The sequence below is a fragment of the Cygnus olor genome, chromosome 1 (genome assembly GCF_009769625.2).
Source record: "Cygnus olor isolate bCygOlo1 chromosome 1, bCygOlo1.pri.v2, whole genome shotgun sequence".
NCBI lineage: Eukaryota > Metazoa > Chordata > Aves > Anseriformes > Anatidae > Cygnus > Cygnus olor.
The window spans coordinates 32,451,747-32,471,598 of record NC_049169.1 but is presented as its reverse complement, the minus strand read 5'-3'; the positions used below and the strand labels follow the sequence as shown (position 1 = coordinate 32,471,598).

Here is a 19,852-nt window from a genome sequence, read left to right as displayed (position 1 = left end):
TCACTGATCTGAAACCACCAGAAGTTGACTGCTAATAAAACTGCAGCTGACACACGGCTATACAGCAAATCCCAGGCACAATTATGTAATCTGGACCATTTATTATAGTGTTTTCATTTAAATAACATTTTAATATTCAGTAAAATAATGCTAATCTGTAAAACAAGAGGGATACCATGTGAGAAAGCATAATGCAAGCATTATAGCAAGGAAAACCCAAGGTCCCAATGCAGTACTAACAGATAACAACATCCCTGTGAATACACACATCCCTGTGAATATACACCTATCCGCACTGTGAGGACAGAGTTACTCCTAGGTATGGAAGCATTTTTGGATATCACATGTATTTTCTGAATGCTGTTTAGGGTCCTGAAGCTCTGATGAAAAACACCAGAAAGATGGACAAACACGGGAACCACTAGATAATCAGAGGACAGTAAATCCTGCCTTATAATGAGAGACTTAAGAGTCTCTGTCCATCTGATCAAAGTGAAGATTAAGAGGGGACTTGATTACACCATGCAAGTACCTACATGGGAGACTGTTGATAGTAGAGAGCTCTTTAATCTAGCCAAAAAGCAAGTAACGACATTAAATGGTGGAAAGATTAAGTTAAATAACACAATGTAGAAACAAAGTACATATGTCCAACTATTAAAATAATTAACCTTTGAAACACCCTGACTTTAAAAGTCTATGAATTATACACAGTGTAAACCAGTAGAATTTATGACAGTAAAGAGAGATATTTACCATATGCCCTATTCTAAATCCTACTTTTTTTCCTTTTTTTTTTTTTTTTTTTTTTTTTTTTTTAAGAAAAGTATTATGCAAAAAGCTTCCTGACTTTTTGGTATAAGCAAACGAAAATCAGCAACATGCTCATTTCATTTCTATTGCTGTAATATCTTAGTTAATCCTCTGTGTTTGTATTATATGTGTGTAGCTAAAACTTAATCTACTGTCCTGTATCCTGGTCCTGTGCAGAAAATCCTTGAAACTCAGAAATGTGTTTCTGAATACAGAGGCACACATTGCTAGTGATACTGGAAAACTGCCTTTCAAGAGCATCAGCTTTTCTACATGTTTTATAGAACAAGCAGAACTATTTACATCCTCTCTGTGAACAAGTACTGGTTAGTTAAGTTACAGGTTGGGCCGATAACTGGAGTGCATGGTATTGTCAGCAGTCTTCATGGAATATTTACACTGACGTGTATACAGGCATGTCAGAAAGAAATACAAATACACATCACAATCAAATGATTGCTGGCAATTTTTCCAGCTATACTGCTGCTGTAACTTTAAATGTATTCCTTGTAAGCTCTCACATGGGACCTGCGGTGTAGCACAAGATGCTGCTTTATGCACACTGCAGACGCTTCCCTGTCATTTAGCAGTCTGCTGACAAAAACAAAATGATACTTCATATACAGCGACATGCAGCAAAAATGTGTTATCGACATGATTTATAAAAAGGAAGCCATAATATGTGTACACTTGTGGTGATAAACAGTATGTAAATTGCAAATGCGAGGACAGATACTGAACTAATTCAAGGTTTTGAATGTTTAATATGTTGCGTAACACATGTGCATGTGTATGTGGGGGTGTCAGAGAGACGGAGAGGGGCTGATTTATCCTGTCAAGCTTTCAAATGTTTCCTTCTTTGGATATTTACAACAAGATGTCACTCTTTGGGGTCAGGTTACCAATGGCTTATTTAGCTAATATTTTAGGACTGTGGGGAAAACATTTGATGCACTACATTCAGTCCAGTGCCTGACAGGAGCTGTACGAAGTGAATGAATGAATTGGTGACTGGATGAATGAAATAGGCAGTTTTTCTTTGGTATACATTTGTTAACAAATAGAAGAATTTGGACAGAACTGCCACACACGGTGTACCCCAAGGAATTTACAGTATTAACTCTGTTGCACTGCAAAGTGCTTTCAAAATACCTTTCCATTTTCATTTTCTCATGTCCATGTTTCTCATGTTTTTTCACTTGCCATCTCTTTTAAAGGGAAGGGCAAGACTACAATAAAAGGCTAGTAAATAGTCAGACAGAAGTACACTCATAAACTTACTGGTAGGACTCCAGTATGCTTATGCAGCATTCAACAATCTTTCATCTCTCTATTTCTCACATAACACTTTAGTAATTCATAATCTTGCTTCCTTTTTTTGTGTAACATTGTTAGATTTTGCATTATATTCTTTCCTATGGGTTTAGCAACATAGTAAGAATAAGAAAATATTCATTCACCAATGAATATTTAGTTACCAAGTTTGATATGAAGGCTCCGTTCCTACTGCAACTCTTCAATAATGTATATCAGAGTAAACACTATGCTTTTGAGTCCCACATTGGAAAGATTTGCAAACTATGAATTAGACATAGGAGAATTTCTGATGGATAAATAAACCCAGGCCAGTACTTTCAACCAATTTTCCCATTTGTAAGTCTATATACATTAGTCACCTAAGAAGAAACTTCGCTTTTTTTTTTTCACTTTTTAATTTTTTCCCCACTTTGTTGCTAAATTTCCTTTCAGCACCAAAGCATCTCCAGATTTTTAAGGTCACCACTCATTACATTATAATCAGTTAATCTATCTGGCAGATAATTTTCATCTTTCATGAGACTTCTTAGAAGAAATGTCAAAAACCATAATTTTTCTGTTCAAAGAATAGTAGAATGGGCATGTTAGGAATGTAACCTGTAACGCTCTTCAGTATGTATTTCATATGGCTTAATACAAATATGACAGTGTTTGAAATATCTCCTTTAGTATAATCTAACATTTAAGAAACATACACAATCAGAACAATAGGAATATAATCATGCTTGTGCTTTGCCAGATCAAACATCAGTCTGTCCCAATAGTCTACCTCTGACAGATGCCCAGGGAAAGGATTAGAACAGGGAAACCCTATAGGTGATACTTCCCCATTACAGACTCCCAGATCCCAGCCACCTGAGGCTCAAGCCAGACATGATATCATCATGTTTGAAGCTCCATTTGTTTTCATCGTACCATTTGATATTATTTGATAATCCCTAAATTTTATAGTATGAAAAACATTGAAAAATTGTTCTTAGTTCACTGTGTGTCCCCTCCATGATTTTTATAGACCTTTTTATAGGCCCTAGTCTACTTAATACCTTCTGATATGGGAGGTGTTTCTTTGATCATCTTTGTTGCCCTTCCTTGTGTATTTTCAAGTTCTATATATTATTTTCTGAAGAGGAAACAGAATCTTGTATGTTACTAAAGACGCAGGAGTGCTTCAGGTATGAACAGTGGCACACTGATTTGTTCCTTGTTCTAAACTCAGTTCTTTTTTCTCTGCTCTTTTCTTAATAATCCCTTACATTCTCTCCTTTGCCTTCTGCTCACCGTTAAACTGACATTTTTATATGGGTACCTATATTAACTCCAGGCCCTGTTTGCTGAGAAGCGATAGCTTGTCATCTGCAACATTGTCACCTAGTAACTTGGCCCTGTGAAATTCTTCTGTAATTCTTCACAGAGAGCTTTCATTTTTGCAACACTGAACAATGTAGTACCATCAAAATTTTGCCATTCCATTCCTTACCCTTCACCAGTACACTTCTGCAAATGCTGAGCAGTACAGAGACCAGCATGGATCCCTTTGACACATCACTAACACATTCCCTTCTTTCTTAAAACTGACTGTATGTTTCTACCCTTTGTTTACTGTCTTTTAATAAGCAGTTCATTTCAATTTAAGTTTATTCTAATCCTGACTGAGAACCTTGAAAGCCTTAGATCAGAAACTTGTTGAAAGACTTGGAAATTTGAGTATGTTATACCAATTGGATTTATTAGTCCACATATTCAGCGATGCCGTAAGGATTCTAAAATATTTTTGTAAGGCATGACATCCCCTGCAGAAGGATTCTTTTAGAGTCTTCGTTAATAGTGCCTATTTGTTTACAGTTCATTGATCCCACCGCTTTGCCCAGCAGGGATACCAGACTTCCGCAGCTGGGCTTTTCCAGCTGTCCCCAAGTGCATTTTAAAGAGTAACTGCAAAAGTAGCCAAAAGTGTGCCTATATTGAAATTGTTAGTTCCATTTTCAAACTGAGCACCACAAAACTTTTTCAACTATAGCAACACATTTATTCTCCAAAGCATGACTGTAAAATGGATAAAAATCCAGGACCTATATGCCTCAGTTCCCCAGAACCCTCATAAGTTTTGAATATTGCATTTTAATACTATTTGCTGTTTTTTCGAAGCATACTCCATCAGTGAATTTGCCAGTCTGTCTAGCATGATGTTAGGGATGAACCTGTATATACTTCTTCTGAAGGTGTATCTTTTATACTGTTTCTACTATGTCATCTAGAAGTGGATGAGATACCTTTTTAAAGCCATTATCTATTTGTTAGTACCTCACCAATAGAGTTTTATTATTGGCAAACCAACTCACGCCTAAACAACACCTTTCTGAATTGGCTGCCTTGTTTCACAGCGGCAAACTATTCTATGAGATTCCAGACCAGAAAGTAAGACAACCTCACATCTTTTGAAGATACTTGAAGGAATGTCATTAAATACTGGATGTTAAAACCAATGATTGTAAACATGTTTTAGGACTCTCTGGGATCTGATAGAATACGGAATTTTCAGTGAGTTTACTAATAGCCACTTCTATTTAGTAATGCAGCAAACAGGAAAAAAATACTGTCCAAATTAAGCCATGAAAAAAAATATTAAAAAAAAAACAAACAACTTAATTGAACAACAACTGCTCTCAGCAAGGAACAAGGTAATTTTCCATAACCATAAACAGCTTCAAAAGGCCTGAAGTAAACATTGTGATGGACAGAAACTCAAGGGATGAAGAAAGCAGAATTGTAAGTGAAACAAATCATCATTTGAGGAATTTGAGGATTACTTAATAATCCAAAAGGGACTGCCACTTCTACAGTTGCTTACTGGCATGGGCCGTGCCAGGATGCATGATTCAAACGTCCTCCTGAGGCTTTGTGCTACTGGCTGCGGTTTTCCTCAGATCTTCCTCCTACACAAATCTCATTGCTATCTCCTGCCCATGCTGCACAGTGTTCCAGCAAGACAGTCAGCTGCTGGGCACCGAGGGCATTTGACTTGCAATGAAATGATGTATTTTCTCTGTCATGCCTACGTGGCACTCACCTATAAAGCCTGCTAGGTTCTTCCTTCTCCCTACTCCCCTCCCTCTTGCTCCTGAAGCTCCAGGAGTAGCTCGTGGCATACCACGTACTCCAGCAGTACACAGAGGTACTCAGCCATTCTCCTTCAAAACACAAGCACCTCTGTTATACAGGCCTGAATATGTTTAAACTGGCATCCCCTCTAGACATAGAAATGTGTATGTCCTAAGAGACAGGTTCTGGTGTGTATTGCCAAGGTCAGTTCTGTACTCAAAAATGACTAAAGGAATAAACAGCAACGGGTGCTAGACACCGTAGGGTCAATTGCCTCCATAGGGTGAGCAGCGTAGAGATGAAACAGTAGAACGTGACCAGGACTAACAACTGGTTTTTTCATTCAAAAATTCTGTGTAAAGCAGTATTTATCAGGGCCATTTTTAATGCTTTTCCAAATGCTCACAGGTAGCAAGAGGAAGATCCAAGCCGATATTGGAATGGCTTAATATGCTGCTTCTACCAGCAGCAATGTCAGTCAACCGAGGAGTGGATGTGAATGACAGACTTCACTAGAGGGGGATGGAGGCCAAAAGATTTAGGGAAATGCCAGGTTAATTTGCATCAGTAACAGAAGCAGCATGCAGAACAACAGGAATCATTTTACTTTTGCAAACAGCATTGGTAAGACTAATCCCAAAATGCTGCATCCAGTTCTGGAGTTCAAAGCATGTTGAAAAAAATGAGAACGTGTCAAAAAAAAGGCTGGAGAAAAAATGTACAGTGAGTTCTGAAACTTGCCTGTTTAGCAGAGCAGATTATAAATAGCACTGAGAGGTGACCTGGTCACAGAATAAATGTATCTTTGCAAAAAAAAAAAAAAAAAAAACACAAATCACTGGATACAGAAAAATGCTTTAATCTATTACAGAAAGGTATAAAACAACCAGGAGTCAGAAGCTGAAAACTCACACCAGAAAAGCAGCACAACAGTTCTCAGAACAGCAGCTTCCCTGCCCAGTGACATACTTAGATCAAAAAGATTTTACATCTAAAGTTTTTCCTCCATGAGACGGCAGAGTGCAGAGTGTATATATCCTAGTGCATTTACCAACACAGGACAGGAGCCTCTGGGGTAGGATATCTGACCACTGTCCAAGTCATTAATGTTCAAAACCAGATTTAGCGGCCCTCAATATTTAGACAGTCAGAATAGATAAAGGGTAAATAACATCTTCCCAGCCAAATCCTGGGAGACAGAGGACTGAGAAGTAATTTCTTCCCTAAAAGCAGGCTAAGGGAGGGGTTTCACCTGAATCACAGGCTGTAATACAGTGAGAAGGCTGTGACTGCACACTTCTAGTCACTCAAGTGCCAGGTACACAAGAAGCAGGGAACTAGATATGCACTATTCTCTTCTAACATTTCATTAGTAAAAATGTAGCCTGACACTTAATCAATCCATGTCTGTCTTCATTTATGTGGGAAATACTTTTATCAGTGTAAATCCAACTTGTATCCATCCTGCCTTTCTAACCATCTATTTGACTCTGATGCACGAACAAACAAAGAACAGGTGCAAGAGAAGATATTTCTCTATGCTTGGTCTTATAATGCCTAAATGTAAAATACATTGTCAACAACTGCAAAGAATTATTATGGGGACCAAAAGTGCTCACTGGGCTTAAAGGATTATCAAACGATCAAAACAAAAGCAGTGTTCATGTTTCATTATATGCACATGAAATCACAGTTTAAGTAGTCAAAAAATAATGCTGCAGAGCAATGCTTCTACTGGTTTACATTAATTTACCTGAATAATGAAGGAAAACCTATCCTCTGTGGACTTCTGGGATTACCCAAAAATTACATTTATAAACAGTTGTTTTGCAGAATGAACTGCTGGGAGGACTTCTATTTAAAACCTGCACTCTGCTGAATCCCTGATTCCCTATAGCTTTGATCTCTATACCACCAGACAGAAGGGACTCAGACAAGTCTCCTGTTGGAGAGAGGAAGGGAAAAGAGATAAAAACAGTACACTGTATGTTTAGTTGCCTCAAACATACCTCAGAATTGGCAAAGCATTAATGTAAAGAGTTTATTTTCACATTGAGACTCTGAGTCTCAATGAGAGGACTCAATTGTCCTGCTTCTCTGTAATCTAAGGATTCTGCTAGGTCAATGTGATTCTTCTCATACCTACCCCAATAAACTTCATTTCTATTTGGTGGTTTATTATAGTGTTTTTTCCTTGGTGAAAGTAAAGAACATCTGAACTGACAAAATTGGTTGCCTTTAATTAAAAATACTGAAGGTTAATCTGGTAACAAATCTTATAAATCATGAATTTAATACACTTAGTGCAACTATTCATTAAATCAACACAGTTGGCTCCAATTAACATTTTTAAAAGTATACTTCGTGCAATATTCACAGAAACAGAATAGCTATTGGGAGTGTGACAAAAATTCAATATCTGTATTTACTGTTGGCAAGGCTACTGCAAACTCAGATGTTCTCCAGGATATACTTAGAGCTGCTGCAAAGGTGCAGGCATATTTTTCAATGACACGGGAAAATAACAAGGCCAAAAATCAGGAACAATAGGCTGAATCATCAGCAGCCTGAAAAGGAAAATTCCCACCCCCTAAGGACTGGAATCATTTCATCTTTGCCTTGAGCATGCACTCAATCCACCAATAAACTCAAGACTGATAACTGCCTCAGCTGTTACCTACCTTGTCACCTTCCCGAATGAAAGAGAGACAAAAGAGAGAGCAGTTGAGTCATGGTGCAGCTGCAACACGCAGCACGAAGCTAATCCCAGCTGAACTGCACAACTGTGACCACTAACCAGCACACACCAAATTAGGTGGGATAAACACATGATTCCACCTAATGGATGGTGTAATTAGGTAACAGTAGTTAATTGGTGCGTGATTCATGTAGATAAAAGCACTCAGACATGTCAGATGTAAACCCCACATTAAAGAACCACATGTATAGCCGTGTTGTGTCCTGATGAAATATCAAGAACTCTGGAATCATGAAAAATAATGTAACACTTCATCCGATTCTCACCATTTTTATGCAGGAAACAAACACTAGCACTCTGAATCTCTTATTTTAAATTGCACCAGAGCCCTTAATAATATCAATGCACTTTCCTGTATACATTTACAGACAGATTTTGTACAGCCTAACTGTTCTTCCTTTATCTATGTACGTATCACATATCCAGCAAAGATTACCTTGTGAGTATCTGGCCCTGACTTACTAATTCAAAGCAGTTTACTTACGGGCAGATTCAGTGTACTTTACTGACATGAGTACCAATTCACAATAGGTTGTTCTGCTCGTGCAAATGAGGTCATACGAGCGCTAACGCATTCCTTGAGGAAATCTGTGTAACAAAATCTGACCTTAAATCCAATCTTACACGTTCAGAAGCTGCTATTCTCAGTAAAACAAAATCTGGAATCTTTCTTTGGTAAGATTTCCGTGACATTCGTTTCACAGATGTAATACTGCTAGGTATATGTGAAGGGAGGGATCAGCCTGCAGAAAACATTTTCTGTTTTACTCAGTTTCCTAAACATGCAGAGTAAAGACCAAACAAACTCATGAAGTAATATTTTATGCACTGCACTGAACCTCTGATCAAAAAAGCAATTTTTGACATGTGTAGGAATACCTCGTCACCTATTTACATACATGAAGATCCTGGTAAAACATATGGAAAACATCTACCCTTATCAATTATGTATAAGTTAGACAACTGTGATTATTGGTAGAAGACTTCAACATCTGAAATGTACAGATGGCACTGTAAATATGTATATGGTTTATAGTGAATATATTATTTTGTGAGAATTCAGTAATGCCTTCTGTATATTTTTGTCTCTTCACTCAAAAGCTCATCAAAGATGGAAACAGCACATCTTTCAGATGCTTTTTTAGATTATTTAGATATATTCTAGGAATGACAAAAGACATGAGGGGCAGCTTTAAAGCTATTGTTAGTTCTCAATTATAATTTATGTCTGGCAAGTAAATCAGGTCTAGTTAAAAGGCACATTACAAATGTTTAGCTACAGTGCCCTCTAGCTGCTTTAATTTTAATTTCATAATTTTAATATAGTTTTCCATATACAAAAGAAAAAAGAAAAAGAAAAAAAAAAAAATGCTTGAACTATCAGCTTTATGCCAGCACAAAATGAATTTGCATCTCCACTGAGGAGACTACAGGCATCACTACTGGTGATCTATCTACCTGGTTTTCCTTTATCTTGATGACCCCATGTTGTCCCCCAAAATAACTTTTGTCCAATCCAGTGAACCAAATAGAGCAAAATAGAAGAGTTCAGTGGGATGGAACCTTCAAAGATCATTGAGTCCAACTGCCTAAGCACATCGTGGCTAACCAAAAGTTAAAGCACATTATTGAGGGCATTATCCAGATGTCTCTTGAACGGACATGGGGCATCAACCACTTCATTAGGAGGCCAGAGTTCCAGAGTTTGACCACCATCATGGTAAAGAAAATTTTCCTAATATCTTGTCTGAACCTCCCCAAGTGCAGCTTTGTGCTGTTCCTCTGCATCCCGTGATCAGATACCAGGGAGCAGAGACCAGCACCTCTCTCTTCGCTTCCCCTCCTCAGGAAGTTATAGAGCAAAAAGGTCACCTCTGAGCCTCTTCTCTGGACTAGACAACTCAAGTGTCTTCAGCCTCTCTTCACAGCACAGGCCTGTGTGGCAGGGACACCTCCCACCAGACCAGGTTGCCCAAAGCCCCATCCAGCCTGGCCTTGAACATCTCCAGGGATGGGGCATCCACAGCTGTTCTGGGCAACCTCTTTCAGTGCTTCACCACCCTCTGAGTGAAGAATTTCTTACTTATATCTAATCTAAACCTACCCTCTTTTAGTTTAAAGCCATTAGCCCTTGCCAGTGCCTAACAGGGGCTACAGGAAAACTTTCCTGTAGCCCCCTGTTAGGCACTGGCAGGCTGCCGTAGGGTGTCCCCAGACTCTTCTCTTCTCCAGGCTGAACAACCCCAACTCCCTCAGCCTGTCCTCATAGGAGAGGTGCTCCAGCCCTCTGATGATACATTTATGGAAAGGAAAGGTCATACTGAATCAGCAGGAAAACCTAGGGAAAGATTCACAAAGGCCCTAGACCCATTTTGAATTTCCTAACCCAGCTTACTGTGGTTTTTATTGTGCAAAACCTAAGCATAAGTTTGTGGTAAACAAAACAAGACCAAAAAAATAGTATTTATTTGTAGCCATTTTTACTCTCTTATTGTCAAGTGACAAAGCAGCTGGAACCAGATGGGCGCATGCAGTCATACACAACACAATGTTCATCACTGCAAAATTCAAGCAATATCTCTAACACCGCATGCATTCTTCTTATTTACTGCTTATGATTCACTTCATCTATGCAACTGCAACTTAAGGCAGAGCACAACAGGGAAACCCTGGCTCGTAATATCCACCGAGTGGAAATATGCAGGGTCACATAGGAACCTTTCAGCAAAAGGAGACAAAACCAAGATTTTCCTCCTTAACTCTACCAGTATGAGAATTCAACATTTACTCTCCATTTCCTGGAGGAGGCAGGCAATCTTTATTTGGAAAAGAAAACAACACAAGATAACTAAAAAGTGGATGTTTCTGAGTCACAAGCACTGATCACGGATGGATGGTTGTAGTGTTACACTCCAGCTTATTGGTTTCAGTTTACTGGTAGGATTTTTTTTGCTGCATTTACTTTTTTCTATCCTAACTTCTATTCATCTTCTTGCATGTATATACAAATTTCATTTCAACGTGGAATGCTTCTAGTGGATAAGTTTTGCAAGAAAGCAATTCTTTATTATCAGCAACATAACTCTGGAAAAAAGACTAAAAGATTATTTTGTGGATCCATGTTGCTACTTATAACCAGAGGCAGAGTAAAGGTGTATTTTAGACCTTAAAACTTCCAGATTTTTGTGGCATGTTTCTGAAGTTTACAATGGAAGTTTTTTTTTTTTTTTTTTCTGTCCCTGTGCCGATCTTGCAAGCCTTGGTACAAGCCCAAGAAGCACAGTACCCACAGGTCACTAATAGCTGGTGTCACAGAACCAAAACTGCGAGTTTCTGTCACTGCTGACACACTGCTCAGGAGCAAAGCTGCTGCGTGAGGAGGCATCAGGGAGTCTGCGAGGTCTTGCCCTCCACTGTTCTAAGATAAGAACAAAAACCCTGTGCAAATTCTCCCATTGCGCTTTACACAGTGCAGGGTGTGATCTTCTTGATATTTCAGATGGGTAAGTGCTAAAGGAATATCCCCTCTCTTAGCTTTACGGGTACTTTAAGGCTAGGAAAAGGTTCTTTTGATAATATTATCATTTATTAATCAATGGAGAACTAATTGTAGGTGTCAAGCACTGATGTTAACTAGTATAAACTTATGTTCTCAGTTACCATTATGTGCTAGATACAATGGAAATATTACAATGGGTCATATGAAAGAAGCGGACCCTATTGTGTGTCTTTACCCTTCTTTTCAGAGCCTGTGTCACTGAAAACCATTTTATCACAAATCTTTTTACAGGTTGCTTCCATTTAGATAGGCTCTAACCGTGTGATTTTCAACATTTCATTATAACTTTTACAACCAGCAGTGTTCTCCATCACAGTCATGCTGATTCTTTTACAGTAAAAATGTCTCTAAAAATAAATTTCTAACCTACACTTTGCTAGGGGAGAACAGGTAAGAGGCAAAATATTTCTGATCTATCTGCATGGCACTCAAGAATTTTCTGTAAGAAATCATTGCGTGGAAAAACTTTTGCATTAGAAAATGTATGCTTACTTACATTAACCTTTCTGCATGCATATATAAATACCATTTAATCAGAGAATTCTGGAATTTGGAGTTCAGCCGTTTTTGAATTCGTTCATTCCTAGATAGGTGAATTGCATTTTAAAAATTATTTACTTTAAAAAGGGCGGGGGGTGTGGGTGTGAAAATCTTGAAATAAGAGACTCTCAGTAATGCATTAAGACAAAAGCATACATCTTTACATTATAAAAGAGCCATTTCATTTTTTTCAGAAATATATATATACCATTAATATTCCTGTCTCTACCTATGTATGAACACCCATTCCTAAACACACACAAACACAAACAAGACAGTCTTAAATACATTGTCCATTCTTCCTCTCACAGGAAATCCCTACAGAATGGACAAGATAAAAATCTCAGTGAATGTAACTGCATTTTTTCTGAATAATGCTGAAAATGTCATATTAATTATAATTCAGTTACACTGAATGTAACTGAACAATGTTAACACAGAGAAAGCTGTGGGAACATGCATTATAAAAAGTTCTTTTCATTAATTTAGCAATTTTTTCTGCCATCTGGTATAGCCATAAGTAGTTGTTTGCACATTATTCAAAATGGTCTTTGAATTCTTGAAGAATTTTGGACTGATTATTAACTTTACAGCATGTGGTCAATGTTTTATCCAAAATAATAGCTGTCTCAATTTGCAGAAACCAATGTTTGGCTACCCAGCTGTAAGAATATGTTAATCACTAAAGTTTAAATTAAAGTTTTAATTGCACAGCACTGTTCTGATCTAAAACCAATTTTGTGAATTACAGAAGAATTTACATTCTTATCAGCAGGCAGATGGAAATATGAGTAAAGCTCATAAGCAAACACAGGACCACCACCAGAAGACTATGTAACAAAACTTCCAGGAACTTATTCAAGTGTGAAGATGCTTTGGGTGCTGAAACTACACAATATACATTTTGAGCACAACTAACAAAAAATAAAAAAAGGTAGTGAGTCCTGTCTCTAAACTTTGCAAACTAGTGTTGCACAGAAAATAAAAACATTCACTTCAAAATCTGTAGATGAGTGCACTGGGAAGAAGGCTTAAAATGTCTGTGAAGAAGGCTGAAGAAATTCTAAGATGCTATTTGTTGCTTACCAGTAAAAGCAAGGAGAGTTTTGCAGTTATTACCAAGCAAAAATCCTGGATCATCTTATGGGTATTCTGACTAACGAACTCAAGATTTGGCACGAAGACTCATAGAGTGAGCCAAAAGCTGAACTGGAAAAAAAAATACATGAAGAAAAAAAACCAAAACTCTTTAATCTCCTCAGTGTTTTATTGCAGACTAGATTTTCTTTATCAGTTTTTGAAAATTTCTCCTCCCTCCCCAAATTTACTGTCTTTTTTCCTGTTGAAGAACTAGATATGAGGGCTGCTCCATATTCTGAGTATTGCTTAGTATGCTGTTGAGACCAACAACAAAAATACCACTAGTTTCAATTTAAGATTAACTCAAATAAGTTAAAATCATGCAAGTAACAAGAGTGAGATGAACTATTGCTCTGCCATCTTCATTTGTTTCCTTTATTGTCTGGTAAACTGAATAGTACCTATCTCTCCATGACATCCAAGGAGATCAAAAGGCTTGTGTCAAAAAAAAAAAAAAAAAAAATAGTAGATTTTCAGCCATTCTTCTTTTACTGGAATATATCTCATTTTTCTAAAAATTTTCACAGCTTCTGGCTGACAGCCAAAATGTGAAAACTTTCTAGCTTGGGTGACAATCAGAAATTTTTGAACAAAATTATAAAATGTCTAGGTTAGACAAAAGTACTCACATCCTGTTAAAATAAAGGAAACATTTAGAAGTTCGTGTATACGAGCACATCTCTTAATCTGCTGATTTGTAGAAGTATGTATATATTAATGAACACGTGTTACCTGTGAGTTGGGTGCCCCGTTTTAAAACTCTTAACTTTAAGATAACTGCAGCAATCCTGCAGATTTACCAGATTTACCAAAGCACAGTTGTATTTACATCACAGTTACAGATTCTCTTTGAACAGGCCCAGAACATATAGAATTGCTGAAAAATGCAGGTAAATAGCTTTTTTAAAGGACATATTATTTCTGTTATGGTTGTAGTTCTAGGTTGATGGATGGTTATAACAGCAGATAAAAGTCATAGGGAGACGTGTACTACCACTAGCTAAACTCAGATGTTTCTGTAAAAATTCTGTGCTCTGACTTTTCAGGATGACAACAAAATGTGTTTTACAAATGCATGTACTTTTGGGGGTACTGCAGTCGTGAATGCTTGAATAAACTCAAATAATATTTTCTCTGAGAATAAATCTGGTCTTTCATTTTCTTCCATTCTCTCTCGCATCACTGAAAGATGAAGACAACAGATGGATTGCCCTCTCTAGCAAAAGCTGTTTAACCATAGCACTAGGGCTATAACCCGGCAAAGACTACCTTAAGTGCTCAGTTTCTTTCACACAAGCAATCGCATTCCAATATGAGACATTAAATGCATACAGGCCATGGGAAGGCTTCTAGCAGGGACTATTGTCCCGGGCCTTACCCTGTAGGAACTGGAAGCAGGACATGGGCCAAATGTGTGAGTCACATCAGCTGCTGCTACTGCTGCTGCCAGGGGAAAGCGAGCGCCTATAAATTTTCTTCCTGCATTTTCCATTTCTTTCTCTTCTCTGTCCTGGCTTTCATGTTCAGCAGTCTGAAGCACAACTGTGCCCTCCACTCCAGCAGCCTCACAAGGCTGGGGAACAGGCTGCCGACCCACCTGGTGCTACCACCTACTTAGTCTCTGGCAGAGGTGACAATGACCAGTTTGCTCTCCATTCCCCTGTTCTGTCAGGACAATAAAAAAGAGAATACAGCAGCAGTACCTAGAGCATGCAAATGGCTCACTGGGGTGGCAGCCGTGCCACGTGTTTTTCCATTCCAGGTACTTCTCGCCTTAGGAGGTTCAACCAAAGTGAAGAGGGATGAAAAGTGCTAAGCAGCATTTTCCTTCTTAAAAACATGCTTTTAGTGAAAGTGCTCATTAATAACTCAATGTTTATTAAAACTGTATTTGTGTTTATCTTGTATGAATTAAAGCAAATGGGAAAAAGAGAGAGACATTAATGGACCAGCTCCTCAGTTAGCAGGAACTGGCAGAAGTTCCACACAGCAGAAGATATGGCCCAGTTCTAGTTTTTCTTTCCAGGCAAAGGAAAAACCTCCTAATAGTACAGATTACAGCTTTACACACTTCCTAGTTTATGGTGAAGAGAGATCACCTGAGGATTTGATTTCCTATACAAGAAGACACAAGAAGACACCCAGATCATCTTGAAAGGCCTACATCCTAACAGGCCTCAGAAGGTGTCTTAGGCCCTTCAGCCTCCTACATTACGATTACCCACAGACATATGGCTCCGCATCATGAGCTGCTATGTAACCCACTAACATTAAACAAGGTTATTTTTTTCCTTTGGAACCCAACAATTTGGGTTAGAGCCAAACATTTCAGTCTTCAGGAGACTCAGTGCTTGTGTGTCACAGGCAAAGAAAACGACACATGGGCAAAAGCAACACTATGGTTCCTCAACAGGCAAGAGGTCTGACAAAGCAGAATATTCCCCCAAATCCTAACAGACAATGCCACAGTCACAATGTGTGATTAAAGAAAAGCACTACCTGTGTCTACATGTCAATTCAATTCAGAGTGGTATGAAATAAAAAAGCAATGTTATAGCCCTTACCTGTACCTTCAAAAACAAAAACAAAAACAAACAAACAAACAAAAGTCACTGAGTGCCCACAGAATGGGCACAGGAAAAATCTGTCATTGTATTTGTGTTGTGAACAAGAACACTTCAAAAATGGTCAAATTTACTATATCCTCAAAAAATGAACAAGCTTACATGAAGTTTGGTTCATATACTCTTCACATTAATACAAACACATTAACTGATGTTTTGAATATTTTAAGTTGTGGATTTTTTTTTACTTTAAACATAATAATTTTTTAAAAATGAATAAAATAAAAAATAAAATATGCAACAGTGGTATAAAATAAGTTAAAAATATGTAAAAAATAAAATACGTAACAGTAAACTTCTGCATAAGGTATAACTACACAGTGACACGGTCAATTTATTTAAGCGGTCCTACCCAGCACAGGAAAGGGTGTTTATTGCAAAGGAGGAAAGGAGAATCAGCCTACACAGCCCTAAGACATTCCCAAAGTCACATCAGTGTCACCATAGCAACACCGCAGGACATCTCTGTCACTGCCACAGGCTCCTTGCTCCTCTGTCCAACTCAGGGCTCGACTGCGACTCCTCGGGTGCTGGATGTGCCGCTGTCTCTCACATGCTTTTCCCATGGCAGCCGCCAGCATCCTTTGTAGTTGCTGTTCTTAGCTAACAGGCCTGGCTGTTTTCAGCACTTACAGTTCTTCCCTCTGGCATCTCTGATCAGGGACAACCTTCAACTGGTTTAGCTTGGACTTTTTTTTCCCTCCCACTTTGATTTTCTCTACAAACTCCTTCTAATTTCAGTCATTCCACCAAAATGTTTAGCACAGCTCTCAAATTGATCAGCCTGCCTTATGGGTACTTTATGACAGCACAGCTCCAACTGTGGCTTTTTTTTTTTTGGCAGGCTTTGATCCTGCTGACCACAAGCAGGACCTCAAGAAGTCTTTATGGATTAGGGAGCTTTTTGGGAGCTTGTTTACATCCATTCACCCTGGGTTCTATGATTATTCTCTTGTGGTTGTTCTGTGATCTGCAGGACCTACTTTGTCCTCTGTCTGCACAGACAGCATGGTTTGGAGAATGAATTTTTTAGTCTTTTAATGGTTTGGGATTTCAGAATCATCATCTTTTAATTACAGCCAAACTAAACTTTTTCTTTTGCTCTGGTGTTTCCTGGCTCAGGAAGACAAGAAGCTTGCCGAAGTCTACTTTACACAAGATAGATGCAATATGGCAGATTTAGCAGATGAAACCAAGAGGTATTTTTTCACCAGATGATATGACTGAGAGTATATGTAGCTTTATAGGTGCTATATTTATAGGTGCTTTTTATGTTTTTATATAAAACACCTTAACTGCTTTGAAAATTAAGCTTAAATTTTTTAAACTTTGATTTTCAAGTACTGATGTTGGCTCAAGAGATGAGGTTCTTCAATCACAGTTACTTAGAAAACATGGTTTCTTTTGCTGATGAGATCTCCCTAGACACCTGTGGCTTAGGAGCCCAGCTAGGACAACAACCTGCAATAAAAAGCCTCACCCAAAGACCACTTCAAGACTGCTTTCTTGTGCTTTCTTGGAGCAGTATTTTACATCTGTAGCTCTTACAACTCTACTAAACTTTCTGATCTCTCTGTATATTTGCACAGTGTACATTTGTCACAGCCTATGTTAGACCCTAAATCTTCTAAAGGAATCCCCATTTTCTGCATACTCTTTAGGAAAGGCTCATAATGCCCACAAAGGATTAGTCTCTGGGAATGGCGTAGAAGACTTATAGATCTGAAATCCTTCCTTCTGGCAGTTCACAAGAGCTTGAAATTTCTGAATTTCCAATCCTTGCCAACTGAGCAGGGACAGATATTAAGACCTTTTTTCTAGCCGAGTGCTTTAACAAGAGAGCATAACAAGAACAACAAAAACCAATTTATACTTTGCCTTATAGGATGACTATGGTATAACTATCTGACTAAAACAGATATGTACAAAGGATATAGCAACATAAAGGTCGTGAAACACGGTTGAGTAGATACATCTGTGAAGGCAGTCTGGAAGGCTAATAGATCCATTGTGGACCTTGCAGTTCTACAGAACAGTAACAGTAAAACACAGTCCTGTTTGTTCCTAACGCTTCCCAAAAAATTAGGCTAATGATGACTAGCCTTACAATCGCTGAAAAGCAAGTACGCAAACTAAAAGACTGAATCCTGAATAAGATCTGGCGTAAAGACTTCAGTAAATACACATTTCCAGGGACACCATTATTTCTATGTAGTTGCAACAAGAGAGAAAAAAAAAAAAAGTGGAACTGTGTATCTATTCCAGACAAAGGTAAAGTATTTAATAGAAAGCTCTTGTGTGTGGGGGGGGGTTGTTTGTTTGTTTATTTGTTCTAATGTATATAGCTGCTTAATTGTTTCAGGTTGTTGAATGAAACACAAACCCTCTTTATACGCACTCGTCAACTGCAGAATGTTTGGAATGGGGTCACAATTCACTTAATCACCTAAGCAGAGTCCTCTTCAAAATGAGCCTTTGTTAAAATTCATTAAAGGAATACTTTTAATTCCTAAGTAATTTCTGCTATTAATATATACTTGCAATTTCACACTTTTTCTGTGAAAGAAATAATCTATAAGATGCAAGTACACCAAAAAGATGTACTTTCTCCTAGTGCTTTATAAGAATAACTGAAACACAGTAACAACACGTATAATAAATTCACTCCAAACCACCTCCTGCCACATTCAGCACTCAAAGAAGACAACCCTGACAACCTGTATTATAGCCACAGTAATGTCACAATTAGCAACAGAAGAGAAAATGGCATGTGTCTATGATTTTAATGACACTTTACAACGTTGAATAGTGATGCATCTCAGCATCTGCTGGTCATTTGAAAACTGATTCATCTAAGACAGCTGACATTTGTGAGAGAAGCAGTTACAACTCTGACTTTTGGATGTTACATGAAAAATACATCACTGTGTTATAATTTTAAACCTTGGGGCATTATTTACTGACACAGGCTCACATAGAATAGAACAGATTTCCTTTAGGCAATATTTTATCCATTTAAAGCAATACAACTGGAAAAAAATCAATACATTCTGGTACCAATTTAAATTATTTTAGTATGTTAAGCATACAAAAGTCATATATAAAAGACAAAAATAGGGGACAGTTCCTACATAGTTCAAGACCCAGAATTCCTTCAAAGAAGAATACTATAATTTAGGGACTATGAATTTGTTTGTGGCACACAAAAGTATTGGAAAAAAGTTTGACAGAAAGAATCCCCTTATACTTCCACTGGATTCAACTTTTCCAACATTAAACTATGCCCTTTGCTGCCACCGCGTGGGCCTTTTCGGGATACACTCGGAAACTGAAAATGAAGTTTTACAGAAGAACACTAGCAATATTCTTTTTTTTCCTTCCCTCCACTAACAAGTCATCCTTCCCATTTGATTAAAAAAATAGTTTCAGATACAGACCTAAATAAATAATCTCTGTTTTTCATCTGTTAGATGTTTTGCTGCTTAAAATCACTGCAAAAGACTACAAGTCTGGTTAACATATAAATGAATGCACAAGACCCTCATGTTTCAAAAAAGCATTCAATGGTACTTTGATAAAAGAGATATCACACCTTCCCACCTGCACTTCAAACAGATTAATCCTACCTGTTCAGACACTACTAAGCTAATCATCTTTCCATAAGCTCACTGCACAGGGTTAGGACCTAGATGGGACTTCAAGCAGTGGCCAAAGTTATTTGGTAGCTGTTATAATAGTACTAATTTGAGTACCTACAGCCTGAAACACATGTATGTGGCTAATTCTTATGATTAAAATAGATAGGGCTCTGATATAAGATGGCTTCAGTCTGCTGGGCAGGTTACATGGGCATTGAAAATTAAATACAAGATCTTGAATAGGTAAGTGTTGAGAAGTACCACAACTCCAGGCCCTGGATTCAGAGGTCTGCCACACAACATAGGCACTTTTTGTGACACCTTGAATCCACACCTGACACACTGCACAGTACATTTATACTAA

At 37.9% G+C, this 19,852-nt stretch overlaps 1 protein-coding gene and 1 long non-coding RNA gene across 10 annotated transcripts in view; one reads left to right on the top strand and one right to left on the bottom strand.

The window, feature by feature from the left end:
- The window catches only part of TMEM117 (transmembrane protein 117), a 220,366-nt gene that overhangs the window by 155,697 nt on the left and 44,817 nt on the right, over positions 1-19,852 (bottom strand). The window lies entirely within an intron of this gene.
- LOC121067311 lies at positions 10,693-14,359 on the top strand. Its single transcript, XR_005818227.1, has 2 exons — positions 10,693-10,924; positions 12,859-14,359. It is a non-coding gene; the product is annotated as an uncharacterized LOC121067311 (long non-coding RNA).